This window comes from Dipodomys ordii, unplaced genomic scaffold (genome assembly GCF_000151885.1).
Source record: "Dipodomys ordii isolate 6190 unplaced genomic scaffold, Dord_2.0 Scaffold17, whole genome shotgun sequence".
Lineage (NCBI taxonomy): Eukaryota > Metazoa > Chordata > Mammalia > Rodentia > Heteromyidae > Dipodomys > Dipodomys ordii.
The window spans coordinates 25,520,242-25,532,673 of NW_012267233.1; the positions used below are offsets into that span (position 1 = coordinate 25,520,242).

Here is a 12,432-nt window from a genome sequence, read left to right on the forward strand (position 1 = left end):
ACCAACAAAGCTAGAGGAGTTATTTCTCAACAGGTCATGTCTGAAAGTTGCTCAAGGTTCTGGGACAGACAAGGCCTTGTTCCAAGTGGCTTCCCAATGAAGTGTCCATCATGAGGCAAGGCAAGCCAGAGCTAGAAGCTTTCTAAATGACAGGAGATTCTTGGTGCAAGACTACTTCCTAAATATGCACAGTAAAACAAACCAGAGCATTACTATCTATTATTTTCATTCATAAAGGAATAGCATTAACAAATGAATAAAGAAAATGAATGAATAAATAAACGTCCTCTTGGGTTGTCGTAGTATTAGTCCAAGTTTATTTACATTGTCTGAAGGAGAATGTTCTTAAATATTTTTCTTCTAATTTATAAACCACTCATTACAGAAATCATTTCATATATTTTTGTTCATTAAAACAATATTTAAGTACAAAAGCTAATCTTTTAATGTTAATGTGTATGCTATCTTGCTCTATATTCAGCTCTCTGAGACCATATGTTAAAGAAGTTCATGCCTATTATAAATTATTCTCCTGCTTGCCAGCTAGAAATAAATTTTCTTGTTGAACACTTTATTATTTTTGTTATTTCTCATCTACTGTTGAAAATTCAAAAAATTTCTATTTAAGCCACACTTGGGAAATGTGCTTACAGATAAGGCTTATACCAAATCATGTCATTTTAAGCCTCTTTCCAGGTTGCATACTTATAAATAGGTTTTTGCTAATAAAATGTCACTTGTTAAGAACTCAATATATGTGTTATTACTGTATCTTTCCAACCTGAGTCCTGTAGAAAGTAGATAGTACAATAATACATGTTTAATGATTCATGATTTTTATCATTGGCTCTGTAGAATTCAAGGAAAATATGTTCCTCTTAGTGGGGAGATTATTTTATTAAACTAAAGCTTCGAGAGGATTTTCAGAAATCTGTTTTCCCAGCATCCTAATCTTTTTGATGCTTTAAAAAAAATCTGATCTATTTAAGCCATCTTACCTTCACAGTGGCCTCTCCTTGGCACCTCTGTGGATCGTCCTTTTTTTTTTTTTTTTCCTTTTCCATTTTTCCGTCTGCAATGAAAAAAAAAAATAAACCAGAAAAAGAGCTTTTCTTAATGGACTGTTGCTATGCATACATCAGGGATTTCAGCTGTTCAAGTGTGTAAAAAATGAAGCAGGAGACATCAGACGGCATGAAGACTAGAACTGTTAAACACAGTAAATACTAGGAAGGCTGAATGGGTGAGCCAAAGCAGCTGAGGGAGTAGGGGGGATAGAGGCACAGCTGGGGAAGCCAGCAAGAAAAGACAGCCAGAGAATACCAGGGAGATAAGAAGAGAAGAGCAGCTGAGAACAAGCAGACATGGATGAAGGAAGGGGGAATGTTGTTGGATATGTTTGTTTAATATTGCACAGTATGCTATGCCTTAGCTACTGATTTAAATGCTGTACCATTGAACAGTTAATATTATTGTTTTGCATGATACCGTGAAGGACTGAATACTGAAATTGTGTGTGTGTGTGTGTACTAGGATGTGAACTCAGGGTCTGGATGTTGTCCTTGAGTTTATATGCTCAAAGCTAGCACTCTACCACTTGAGTCACAGCTCCACTTCTGGCTCACTGGTGGTTCATTAAAGATAAGAATCTTATTGGACTTTCCTGCCCAGCCTGGCTTTGAACTGTGATCCTCAGATGTCCACTTACTGAGTAGCATTAAAGGTGTGGGGCACTGGTACTGGGCTGGATACTGAAATTCTATTTCATTGTTAATTTATTAAATCAGCCATAAACTTCAGATGTACTCATGAAAATTAGCCATACACATTTGTGTATGGATTTTTTTTTACCAAAAGGTATATCAAATTGCTGACATTTATCATTTGGACAAACTGGGAATGTGTGTAATTATCTGGATTAATATCTTATTTGGTAGATATACCCCGAGGGACAGATTGATAAATTGCTGTCTTCCTGAAGATATAAAGGTTTTGAGGGTTTTTTTTATCTTTTTTTTTTTTTAGTCTTGCTTGTGTAGAAGAGGAAAGCAGAAAACCCAGGTTCAACCCCAGTAAGACTCTCCCCATCTTCCAGTTCCTTTTGCATGCACCTCCTGCCCTCCCCAAATGTAAATTAGCTCTGACCAAAGCAGGAAATACTTGTAATTCTTAACTGAACCCCACATGCTTGTCATAAGTTTCTTGTGCCTCTCCCATAGTGGAGTCTTGCTCAATATTGGCAGAATTTTTTGGTTGAATTGTAATCTCCCCTGCCAAGATAGCATTACCTTTGTTTGACCTCTGGGATGACCACCACTGGCATCAATGCACCCCAATAGGCCTGTACTGCCATCCAGATGCAGGACCTGGCATCCCAGGAATGACTCTCAGGCTTCTGTAATACTCATGCCTTGTCATTCCAAGTTCCAGATGATTCTATTCCTGTGTATCCAAGTACATTCTTGTGAGTCACAGCACTCAGAATATAGTAATCACTCAATATTTATTTGCCAGATTAAGTGAATTAATTTTTAGTGCAGACAAGGCTATTGCTTTTAATAAAGCCACTGTTACTCAGAACCCTGAATTCATGAAGACGGTATAGGATCACAGATCACTCATGCTACCACAGCAGTGCTTCAACAAGCAAACATCATGCATGTAATTGCTCTCCTTTATATAGCAATGGAAAGAAATCAATAACCAAAATGTAGACCAGCCTGTGCCAGATTCCATTCCATAATGATGGGCTTCTTCCATCCCATGGAATTCTTTCTGTCTCTGGGAAGTACTGTTAATGGGAACTAGGAATTAGGAAGTGCTGCCAGCTGGGGCTCAGACCAAGCCATCTGTCAGGTGCATAGCTCATCCCTCAGGGACCCAGTGTCCCAGAAATTAAGACTATTCAGTTGCTCGGAGTGGCCTTAGTCAGAGCAAGCCTTCAGGTTGGTTTGGTAAACACATGGCAAACTCCCAGAATCCACTTGTTTGGACCTAGTTATGAACATCATTATCTGTATTAGGGAAGCTATCATTGAAACTATCACTGGGTAAGTATAGAAGAAACAGGGTTGAGGTGACATTCTACTAACATAGTATTGGCAGATGTGGGAACAGTCGTATTTGACTAAAATTATTTAATACAAAGGAAAATTAAATCAGAATTGTAGGATTTGTTTGAACTAACAGATGTTTGTAGTGCTTAACTACTGCCACAAGTAGGAACAGTCATGAGATGAGAGGGGACCTGAAGAACCACTGAGCCCATGCACCATTATACTCATGTTGTCTCAGTCAGAACTTAATTTGCAATGGAGCTAAACCATATACTTCAGCACAACTCCAACAATCCAGCTAGAATTAGACTGATATGGAAAATGATTGACAATATAATATCTATGTCTCTTGGAATATTTTACTTTAGGTAAAATATTTACCAAGATTCAGGTCATGCACTGTACAATCCAACCATTTGAGTCATGCAATTTAATTTAAGGCATTAGTATATTTAGAGTTGTGTAACCAGCAATTATAGGATTTATTTATTTATTTAGTGCAAGCCCTAGGGCTTGAGCTCAGAGCATGAACACTGTCGCTGAGCTTCTTTTTGTTCAAGGCTAGTTCTCTACCACTTGAGACACAGCTCCACCTCTGGCTGGCTTGCTTGCTTGCTTGCTTGCTTGCTTGCTTGCTTGCTTGCTTTCTTTGTCTTTCTTTTTCTTTCTTTCTGTCTTTCTTTCTTTCCTTCTTTCTTTCCTTTCTTTCTTTCCTTCCTTCTTTCTTTCCTTCCTTCTTTCTTTCTTTCTTTCTTTCTTCCTTCCTTCCTTCCTTTCTTTCTTTCTTTTTGTCGTAGTTTATTGGAGATAAGAGTCTCACAGACTTTGCTGCCCTGGCTGGCTTTGATCCTCAGTTCTCCACTTCCTAAGTAGCTAGGATTACAGAAGTGAGCCACAGTGCCCTGCTCAATTGTAGAACATTTTTTATCATCCCTTAGTTATCATCTCTCTGCCCTTAACTTCCCCTAGCCTTAAACAACCATGAATCGTCTCTCTCTCACATTTTTCTTATAGTTGGGATCATATGTTGCCGCATGTTCCACTTTGTGCTTGAATAATATTTTTTATTATTCTTTTTTTTTAGTTAACCTTACGTAGTTACACAAAGGAGTTTCATTTCGCCATGTCAATTTGTGAGTGCAATAAATCATGATCAGTGTCACCCCTTTCATCATTCGAATAAGATTTTATATCAATATAAGTATGTTGTGTTTATTTACCAGTTGATGGACACTTGTGGTTTCTATTTTGCGACTGTTATGAATATGAACATCTATATGCAAGTTTTGTGTGGACACACAATTTTATTTCTCTTGGTATATACTTAAGAGTCAAAGTTTTGGGTCAAACAATAATTATGTTTCATGTTTGTGAAGGAATTCTATACTATTGTCAGGTGGATGCATCCTTTCATATGCCTAGCAGCAGTGTGAGAGTGCTGATGTCTTCAGATCCTCCTCCGCACTTACTGTCTTTTATTGTAGCTGTGATAGTGGGTGTGAAGTATGTCTGGTTATGGTTTTGGTTTGTACTTCTCTGAAAAAAATGAGGTTGGCAATCTTTTCATGTGCTTATTTGCCCTTTTGTATTTTTTTTCTGGAGAAATGTCTATTCAGATCTCATTTTTGGTGGGGTTATTTTTGAGTTATAAGAGGTTTATATATATATATATATGCACATATAATTATATCTATTATATATTCTAAGTAATATTTCTTTTCCGTTTTCTGATACGTTTTACTAGCATCAATTAGTTGTACACGGGCTTTCATTTTGACATGTCCATATTATTCAATGTACCTTAATCAGACACCCTCTCCATCATACTTTCTCATCCTCTCCCATCACTCCCCTTCCCAAACCAGTATCCAAAAGCTTCACTGTTTTGTTTTTCTCATATATGTAAGTATTTTGATCATATTCACTCTCTTTTATCCTATTAGTACCCACAGATAGGACCTGTTTTTTATTCCTGTCATTTTTAAGTGCATATTAATTGTTCAAAGGGGTTTCTATGTTGTAGTTCACTTTAATTAGATTGACCTTGCTTCATTTCACTTTCTAAATTCTCTTATTATTTGGATTTTTCTTTTTTAACTCTTTTATAATGTCCTTTCTTTCTTTTTTCTTTCCTTCCTTCTTTTCTTCTTTTTTTCTAGTACTGGGATAGGAACACAGGACCTCACATTTGCTTGGCTTTTTTGCACACTCAACTGCTGTTCTATCATTTGAGTTATGCCAACTTTTTGCTGGTTTATTTTGGAGATGAAGTGTCTTACTTAGACTTTTTTTTTCCTGGGCTAGTTTCAACCAAGATTCCTCATATCTCAGCTTCCTGAGTACCTGGCATTACAGAAGAGAGTCACTGGCACTGGCTGGGTAGTGTTTTTTAAAGCCAAAAATATTCCTTGAAGTGGCATTATGGCTCAAAGTGGTAGAGCACCAGCCTTGAACAAAAGGAGCTTAGAGACTGAGTCCAGGCCAAATTTCAAGCCCCACAAGCAACCAAAAAAATCTAAAGCCAAAAATATTCTTATTTGGTTGTTTTTTTTGGGGGGGAGGGGGGTCCGGTCATGGGGCCTGAACTCTGGGCCTGGGCGCTGTCCCTCAGCTCTTCAGCTCAAGGCTAGCGCTCTTCCACTTGAGCCACAGCGCCACTTCCGGCTTTTTTCTTTTTGCTTATGTGGTGCTGAGGAATTGAACCCAGGGCCTCATGTATGCAAAGCAAGCACTCTACCACTGAGCCACCTTCCCAGCCCCAAAAATATTCTTATTTGGATAAAGCCCAACTTAGCTTTTTAAACATTTTTGTTTCGTATACATTTGTATCATATCTAAAGCTCTACTGCCAAGTTGGAGCTTATAGAGGTTTGTTTTCTTTTTCTTTCTCTTTTTTTTGGGGGGGGTCCAGTCGTGGGGCCTGAACTCTGGGCCTGGGCACTGTCTCTCAGCTCAAGGCTAGCACTCTACCACTTGTGCCACAGCACCACTTCCGGCTTTTTTCTTTGTGTTTATGTGGTGCTGAGGAATCGAACCCAGGGCCTCATGCATGCAAGGCAAGCACTCTACCACTGAGCCACCTTCCCAGCCCTAGAGGTCTGTTTTCATAGAGATCTGTTTTCTTTCAAGAATTTTGTAGTTTTACCTTAACAACTAGGAGTTTTACTCATTTTAACTTACCTTGTATTTATATGTGTAAACGTGTGTGTGTGTGTGTGTGTGTGTGTGGTGTGGAGGTGGTGTGTGGTCTCACTATGTAGCCCAGGCTGGCCTGAAACTCACATTTTTCCTGCCTACATCTTCCAAGTTCTGGGATTACAGATATATACTACCACACCAGCAAGTTAACTTTTTAACATGGTCTGAGCAGAGGATCCAGCTTCGTTCTTTTGCATGGATTTATCTGGATGTCCCAGTATTGGTTGTTGAAGTGATTGTTTTCTTATTGAATAGTCTCAGCTCCTTTGCCAAAAATACTGATTGACCATATTATTAAAGGAATATAAATATACAGGTTTATTTATGTGGATACTAAATTATATTCTATTAATTTCTATGTCCATCTTTATGATAGTATCACTGTTTTGATTGCTTTGTTTTCCTGAAATATTTTTAATTCATGAAATGCCTATCTTGGGAATTCAAAATATGTTCCATTTTTATCTTATTAAACTGTCAAATTGTGTTTAACTTTTGAATCAGGCTCTTTATTCATGTCTAATAAAAAAGAAGAAATAGTGAAATATTAGTTCTGATACATATTAATCAGAATTTGCATTTTAATAAAAATTATTTTTAACAGCCATGTGATTTGGATAATCAATTTTTGCTTGTATTTGTAACTATTTGAAGAGAGTTCCCTGGCTTGACTTATTGCCATAGAAAAGTGAAAAGGTTCGCAGTGAAAATCCACATCTAAATATATGGATGTTCAGAGTGTAGGAGGTTTGAATTGAAAGCTAATGAAAGAGTAGAACAATGGCTTGAGAACTCACTTTTTTGCCAAGTACTTCACCCAGTGAAGCCCAGCCCTCCCACGATTCATGATTGACAGTGCAAAGACCTCAAATCAGGTTGGAGGAAGACAGCCTGTGATTGTGTGTCTTATTCTGATCTTCTTAACTTATTTTTGAAAAAAGAAAATGACAATGTAGCTGGATGTCATGGCAAACAAAAAGGCAGTCTTTCCTACTTGATAACTGACAGGGAAACAATAGATATGTCTTAAGATTATATAAATAATCTGCTAATTTTCCAAGGAAAGAAAGCAACACTCAGAGATAATGTAGCAGATGAACATCAGTAGATGCAAATATAAAGTGTATATTCTGCTTGTGTTTTTGTATTGAAAATCAAGAATTTTGTCTTGGTCTGCTAAAATAATTGAGAGATTCTGAATCCTAATCAGCAGTCAACATATTCTCCTTAGAGTATAAATGCATTCATTCATTCATCCCACCCCCTCCCCCCTCCTCCCTCTCACACCACTTCCACTATGGTGTGTTAATAGATATTGAGTTTATAGTGAATCTGCTAACAGAAGATACTTATTAAAGGATGGGAAGATAAACAGAGAAGAAAGGAGGATGAGGAAGCCTTGGACCAAAACAGATCATAACCACAGACAATATTGGAGAGCTGATGGATCAGGGTAAACTGGAAGGTCCTCTCTGTAGCCTCCTCCATGTCTGTTCGTCTTCTCCATCTCCACATAGGAATGATGAAGGATTAGCTATATATGTCTCTCATGTCATGCTGTCACACTGCACCAGAAACTCCATTTACTAAGAAATCTGCCCAATTGAAACACAGCTTACTTTGTCACAAAAAACAAAGCATAAATGTACTCTCAACTAAATCATGTGTTTCAGCTCAAATTCAGATAACAGTTATTTGATGGTTTTAATTTTACTACAGTGACACAGAAATTGACTTGTCATAAAGTGGGAGAAAATACAAAAAGAGCAAGTCAATTGATTTGTTTGATCAGACACTAACTTGGCTTTTATTTTAAAGCAAATCTCATATTTATTCACTGCTGTTTGTAATTGTGCCTGTTTAGAGGTTAAAACTTGGTGGTTTGCTGTGTTTAGAAAGGAATATCAATGTGCCAGCATTTTTACTGGGTAAATGTCTTTCATAGTACAAATCCATCTGCCCTCTTTTTCTCTAACTTTTCTCTAACTTGGTTATAGGCCAAGAAAGAAGAGAGAGTCTCACCATAACAACATTTGAAAAGGATACATTGCCAGAATTTGGGATACTTTTTTTTGACTGTCAGCTCTCCAAGGTAAATATTACCATTATACCAATAAGAAGTACATCATTAGAATGTTCAGATGCCAGTGCTACAGTACAAAGCTTTAATTGTTTTAGTCTGATTTAGACCTAGGGTGATGTGAGAGAAGGAGGCGGGGAGAGAGAGAAGAGAGAGAGCAGAGCTGAGCTGTTGGGTATACAGCAGCCTCTGCTAAATGTGTCACCAAGAAAATGCCATCAGACTCTGGGAGCTTGCTGAGCTGGACTGCAAATGTGTGGGAACAGGGAAAGGAAGGGAAAGCTGAACTGTTTTCTTCCTGTTAAAGATCTTCAGGGAGACAAAAGCCAATGTGTGTTGATTTTTTTTTTTGAAGGCATTTCTCCATTTAAAAAAAAAGGTTGGATGATCCTTTAAAGGTTAGGTAAAACATACACTACATGTGCATGTTACAAATGGGAGAACTCTGATTCATATAGTATACCAGCTTCATCTCCAAAAATGCCTACTAAGTAAGCCTTTTGTTAGTTTATGAGAAATATTTTATGAAGTTCTTGTTTTGGAAAGTCCTTTCTTTGTAAGGGGAAGTGTGTGTCCATGTATGTGTGTCTGTGTAACAGAGAAAAAAAATAGAAATAGACCCCGAGACCCAAGAGTAGTTTCTTCTCATGTTTCAGAACAGTAGCTCTAGGTTCTTTCTTTAAGAGCTACAATATGTGTAGGAATCAAGGCTTAACAGATGAAGCTGAATCTGTAGTCAGCCTCAGCCCTCATGAATTAGCTGCCAATATTTTAACACAAATCACTGTGTCATTTCTATGAAGTTCCCCTGTTGCTGCTCAGTTTGTAACAAAAAGCTGTTTTTGCCAAGCCCTGAAATTTCATCTGATGAAATGCTGCTCCTTTCCTTGTGAAGGTGCTTGTATACTCATATATACAGAAATGCAAAAGTGCATGACCTTATTTAAAAGAAGATACTTGACAAGTTTCTGCTTAGAAGGAATGCATGGGTGGCATTACCCTAATGTTCCAAAAGGCAGTTTCAGAGTGGCCAGGGAGAGAAGCAGGTCTTTCTCATCAGCCCTCATCCTGGCTATTCTCTTCTGAATGGCTTTGGGGGGGGGGTGCAGGCTGTACATTAGAGAATTTTGTGATACTATTCATTCCCTGTCTGACAGAGAGGGCATTGTTTGCTCACTGTAATGGGCTTGGCAGGAATCTGTGCTGTGCATACAGAATGGGAAAATAGCAGAGCAGTGGGAAATCTCAAAATTCTAAGGAATAGATCAGCTTAGGGATTTTCTTTTAAAACATATATTTGAATAGCTTCTCATTACTGAAATGCAAGTCATAATTTGGGGAAATAGTTTTCCTTTCAGTGATTCCTTTTTTCATATTGCATTATGCATGTATTACATGAAAAAGGTCTTTAGGAGAGCACTATGCTTGTCTAAATGCTGTAGTAGCAAGAACTAAAATTAAGGAGGTTTAGAAATACTGTAAGAACACACCAGACCTGCTCTGATACTGCTCCTTATGCCTTACTATTCACATCAGTGTAAATGAATATTACCCTATCTATGTTCATTATCTGGTGATTCATAGAAGCAAATGTGTGCTGCCTAAGGTAAGGAAAAAAATTTAAAAGATGTGCATTGAAGTAAGAGGTGTATTGCTAGGGACGATGAGAGGGTGCCACACCCATACCTTTAAAGCAACAACAGCAAGATTGATTCCACTACTGCAAGGGAAGATTCAAAGCATCGTGCAAACCTAGGACTGGAAATGGCATGGGCAGAAATAGAAGCATGACTGAGGCCCAGGGTTTCTGCTTCTGAAAGGCTGTGTTTTCGCACCTCTTCCTCCAGCACTGAGATCTCACAATACAGTGGTCCCTGAGAGTCTTAGCTGCCTGAGAAGTGTGTGTGTGTGTGTGTGTGTGTGTGTGTGTGTGTGTGTGTGTGTTACTAGAGTAGAAAATGTTTTGAGAATGCGGGCTGTTTTGTTCACAGGGTATGTGATCAAGAGAAGAAACTCCAACCCCAGAGCATCCCCAGTGGCAGATGTTTAGGGGTCATTGCCAGGTCCAAGTTTAAGGACCTCTCAGCATCAAACTTGAAGAGAATTCTTACTCCCCAGCCTTTGCTTGTATGTATGTGTACAAATAAATTCCTGGATATTTTCACAAGTACTGTATAATATAAATTATGAGATTTCTAAAACTATAGTTATAAGACTATCCATATAGAGAGATCATTAGATTTATTATAAATTCTTCTGGGCTTTCTATATAGTTTATGTAAGGATGAGTCTTCAATTACTAAAGCCCATCTTTTACTCCAAGACTACTGGCATGATTAATACATATTATTTGTGGTTTTAAAATTTCTCAATTATTTAAATTGAATATGGCAATCTTTTTGAGCATATATTTTAAGTAGACATAGATATAGGTACTTTACGTGTATGTAATTAATATATATTAGTATACATGCATATTAATATTTAATACATACTATATGTTAAATATTTTTAAGATAGAGAGCCAGACATTGTGGTGCATTTGTAATCCCAGCACTTGAGAATTGGAAACAGGGGGATCTTGAGTTCAAGCTCAATATAGGCAATATAGTGAGTTCAAAGTCAGCCTGAACTGCATAGCAAGATCTAGTCTGTATTTGTGTCTCTTTCTACATACATATATGTATGCAGAAAAAAATATGAATATAGATGTATATATGTATATGTAAATATATTTGTGTGCATGTTTATGTGTTTGTCTTAATAGGACTGAGGGTGTAGCTCAGTAGTAGAGTACCTGTCTTGCGAATGTGATGTCCTGGATTTTATTCCCATAAATAATAATAATTATTATTATTATTTATACAAGGAGAAAGGGAGATAAATATGTTTATGTGTTTCCAAGTAAATTAAGAAACTAAGAAGATAATGAAGGCTTTGATCAGAGTTTTTCTTTTCCTTTATTACTTCTAGATAGCACATTTTAGTTTGTGTAATTTTGTTTGATTGTGTTTAATAATTGAGTGAGGATGACTGAGAGGAACAGAAGACTTAGCTTTGTAAGAGGATGTCATGAAGAGGCTGGCTAGCCTTTCAGCCTTACCAGGGGCTCTGTGTTAGTGCTGCCTGAGGCAGCAGGACTGGTGCCCTGGGAGACAGTGCTGTCTGCCTGGGCACTGCAGGGAAACTTCTGCTAGCTGCCAGGGGCTTTAGTAGCCATATCTCCTGCCCTGCTTGCTCATTCTGGTTTGTTGGAATCCCCAGTAGCTAGTATACTCCCGGCTAGATCATTAGCATGGGCTGGTGGAGACTTGGCTTTCCAAAGCCTCCGAGCACAGCTCACCAGAAATGGTGGGAGTTCCACCCCAGTTAGAATGGCTATAATCAAGAACTTTAATAACAGCAGATGCTGGAGGAGATGTGGCCAAAAGGGAGCCCTACTGCATTGTTGGTGGGAGTGTAAATTTGTTCAACCACTTTGGAAAGCAGTATGGAGATTTCTCAAAAGACTCCACATATACTCCCCTATGACCCAGCAATCCCACTTTTGGGCATTTACCCAAATGATCACAAATAAGACCACACCAAAGCTACCAGCACAAGTATGTTTATCACAGCATTATTTACCAAGCTAAGATATGAAACCAACCCAGATGACCCTCAGTAGATGAATGGATCAAGAAAATGTGATATATATAAATACACACACACACACACACACATAATGGAATTCTATGCCTTCGTCAGAAAGAATGACACTGCCCCATTTGTTAGGAAATGGAAAGACTCGAAAAAAATTATATTAAGTGAAGTAAGCCAGACTCAAAGAAATGTAGGTCCCATGGTTTCTCATATCTGCAATAACTAGTATATATCTAGGACAAGCAGAAGAGGTTAAAAAAACTATGTACGTATGACCATATAACTTGATGCTAAGCAAAATGAAAACCCCAAGATATGGACACAAGAGATTTTATCATTTTTGTTGTTCTTTTTAATGTAGTATGTGATTTTTTTTCTTTCTTTGTATGTTCATCCCCCATGGTACAATCCCTGTTGTCACTGTATTTGATTTCAGTGCCCTGCATCTTGTATATT

At 37.8% G+C, this 12,432-nt stretch overlaps 1 protein-coding gene across 1 annotated transcript in view; it reads left to right on the forward strand.

Moving 5' to 3' along the window:
• The window catches only part of Pag1 (phosphoprotein membrane anchor with glycosphingolipid microdomains 1), a 139,557-nt gene that overhangs the window by 73,266 nt on the left and 53,859 nt on the right, over window positions 1–12,432 (forward strand). The window contains exon 3 of the mRNA XM_013012563.1: window positions 8,252–8,346. The gene's annotated coding sequence lies outside the window, so the exon portion shown is untranslated. The remainder of the gene's footprint in view (window positions 1–8,251; window positions 8,347–12,432) is intronic.